This window comes from Condylura cristata, unplaced genomic scaffold, assembly GCF_000260355.1.
Source record: "Condylura cristata isolate star-nosed mole 26May11 unplaced genomic scaffold, ConCri1.0 scaffold00001, whole genome shotgun sequence".
NCBI classification, from domain to species: Eukaryota; Metazoa; Chordata; class Mammalia; order Eulipotyphla; family Talpidae; genus Condylura; species Condylura cristata.
Window position 1 is genome coordinate 89,407,348 of NW_004567102.1, and position 3,544 is coordinate 89,410,891.

The window sequence follows — 3,544 nt, forward strand, 5'->3', positions numbered from 1 at the left end:
GCGTCTACTATGATGCTTGCTGTGCTCGTGCGCAAGGCCATGCCATGTCCATGTGTCTGCATGCGTGACACCATGCCTGTGTGTGGACAAGGTGTAAATGTGTCCTGGGGGGCCGAGCAAGTAAAACTGTGGCGAGATTTCCATGAGTATCGATAACGTTCTGGAAGGCGATTCCATACAAATAGGATACGGCTATAAAATGCAAAACAGATCTCTACAACCATCACCCATTTTGATGAACCTCAACAGCCCAACAGCTCGCGCGACCCCAGAAGCCTGTCTGACAACTCACGTGGATCAGAGGCTGGGGTGAACGGGGCGTCTGCGGGGACAGTGACGCCCAACAGGAAGCCGGGAGGCGCAGGAGGAAGGCACGGCGTGGGGGCAGCGAGAGGGCAGGCACCGCCAGTCTGGTGCGGGGAGCTGAGAAGGCCCTCGGCGGTCTCCTGTCCAGCCACACTGCGCCTCCCCGGCACACGGCCCCTGTCACGTGATCTTGGGGGGGCAGAAGATGAGGTTGAGGACTCCGGTCTTACTGTGGGCTCCCACGTGCCAGTGCAGAAGGTAGAGGATGCCAGGAGTGAAGGAAAGATGAGCGAAAAGACACCTGGAGCCCAGGACCAGGACGGTGCTCACACCGGCGGTCACCCAGCGCCCTAGGAAAGGACTCGCAGGCGTGGGCAGAAATGCGTGCTGCTCGCGCGCAGATCCTAATTGCCACTTCCGAGCTGGGATAGAAGGGGCAGGGATACATATTTCCCAATCACAGTTAGATCACTGTATATTATAAAACCCGAGTTTCAACTTATAAAAATTAGACATATGAAAGTATAATTGTTAATTATAGAATATTAAAAAGCGAAATAAAGAAAGAACATGATTTACAGTATTTCTACTGTGCAGATTAAATTTTAATTAAAAATACTTATGTTAACAAAGACAGCAATTGATGCATTTTATTTAAAGTACAAAAAGCCAAAAATCACTGACAGTAAAGAATCTATCAAACTATCACATGTGTGTATATATTCTATTTCATAAGATATCTTAATATAACTCATTAACTGCTGTATATTATCAAATCATTTATTATTTGCAATTATCTGGACTCACTAGCAGGTAAATGCTGAGATCAGGGACTTGTCTTGTTCCTGGTACCTGGAAAGTCACAACAGCAGTCGTGGATTAAATACAACGATGGACGAGCAGTCTGGCTTCCGCTTGTTTGGCCATGTGGAGGTTAGCGGCAGAGGGAAGCGCGGGCCCCTCAACTTCAGATCTAGCGTTCAGATTTCACCAAAGAGGCGATAAAGCTCATGCCTACCGCTGATCACTGCTTACAACCTTTGTCTTCTTGATCTCAGCGTCAGGCCTCAGCTCAGCAGGTCAGGGTGTGCAATGATCAACATTTTAATTGCTTTGCCAAGTGGAGCTCTGGAAACCTTTTCTCTTCCCTTATCTTTGCATGAGAATGTGTTGGCCTTCGCCAACAGTCCCATTTACCTCTGCAGTTCAAAGGTGAGAAGCGACTTCCCTTTTTGTGTATATTTGCATGTCTTAGATAACTATCATTGGGACTTTATTACAGTAATTTTTGAAGTATATCTGTTGCCAGTTTTAATGGCTTCATTGTCATTTACTCACTTATTTCTTGGGGGTCTTCAAATAATAAAAGCATAATCCCTTGTGTCTTGTTATAAACATTCCTCCCAGATCGTGATCTTCCTTCTGTGCCCACTGACCATTTTCTGGTATTCAAACTTTTTGTCAAGCTTTGTACTCAAACAGCAATTCCTACCAAGGAATCTCAAACCTTTTTTTTTTTAATCTCCCTTTCATTACCTAATTTTGGTGTGTTTCTTGCATATTAGTTTAAGTTGATTTTTATTTTAAAATATATAAACTATCTGTGCATATTTACAAAGCACTGAAGACAGAGCTCGCACCTCACACACAAAATGTGACTGAAAACGGAGTCACGCAGCACGCAGGTTTAGTTGCTGTGGCCAGTGTTGTGTGCAGAGGCTGGACTCAGAGCCTGCGTCCACAGCGCTGCCCTGATCGTGCCCCTGTCCTCGGCCTGGCCCCTTTCCTGCAACTTCCCGTGGAAGTCCATGGCGCAGAAGGTCGATGCCTCTCCTCTCCGGTGAAGCCTGGAGGAGGTGGCACAAGTACTTGGCTCGTCAGATTCCAAATCACTTCCAAGGACCGTGCAGCAGAATGAGCTAGCACGCTCCACTCAGTGGCAGTGAAGCTTCAAGCTCTCCTCCCTCTGGGGTGCGTCGGGGGGGCCTAACTAAAGAAGGGGGCATCCGTAGATGCACGGAGAGGCTGGGGCGCGCCCAGGAGTCTCACTCCTGTCCGCGGACGTGGAGGGATGAGCCCCTGTGCCACACACTGACACAGGCAGCGGCAGGAGGCTGTGGTGTCCCAGCTGTGGGCCCGTGGACTCGTGGAGGCCGGGCCACGAGACCCGAGGTGCCCAAGACCTGCCCCTCGTGGGAGCCTGAACTCAACGGCCAGAACAGAGGCCAACTTGTGCTCCCAGCCGCGGGGCCCCTGTCTCTTCACCCTGGGGATTATTGCCCTGAGTAAACCTTAGGTCTTGCGTGTGCTAACTGCTCGGAGTGGACAAATGGCCTCACCAGTGGGTGCCCCAGAGCGGTGAGTGCTGGGCAGAGGTGCACGCTGGCTGCGTGAAGGCCGCAGAAGGTGAGGGCTCCCCGCCAGGAAAGGAGCCCTGGGAGCCTGCCGGATGTGCGTCCCTGATGGGCTCCTTGGCGGGCAGCGGTCTGCCGGCCTGGCCGGTGGCCACGCCGGGTTCTCGGGCAGAGCCTTCAGGGAAGACCGCGCGCTGGCTTCAGCTGCCGCATCCCCAACCCCCATCCGTCAGAAGACCCTGGCGAACCCCGGGGGAGCCCCAGCACCCTGTCTGCGGCCTGCAGGTGCTCCGGCTGCCTTCAAGGGGCCCAAACCAGAGATTTAATTTCCACTTAATGTGGAATGTTTTCTTTTTCTTACTAGAGTTAGACATTTTAATCATAATAACCACAGAGCCGAGGCCATGTGGAAGGAGGAACATGATGGAAAACTTTCTACTGCTCCAAAGCAAACACATATGGTTGCACCTGCCCCAAATTTCACCTGTGTAGGAGAAAAACGTCCCCCACACGGAGGTCTGAACGTTCAGGGGAGAGAACAAAGCCAAGATTGTTTCCTGATCCACTGCGGACCCTGTTTCTTCAGCTATAACATGGCCTCAAACCCCCAAGAATGTGGCAGAAGAGGATCTTCGAGGGGCCAGTACTTAGACACCTCGCTCCGTGAGATGTGGGGACATGACCGCGGTGCAGGGCATGTCCACTTAGAGATGACCATCGACAGTGCACGCAATTTGTGTTCCTTTCTGTTTGAAATGACTTTAAAAAAATAAAGCTTTTATTACAATTGAGATGGAAAAAATGTACAAAATGATGTAAAAATAAACTTTTATAAAAGAAAAAAAAATAAAGCTTTTAAAATAATGGCTGGATGTTCCCTCAGG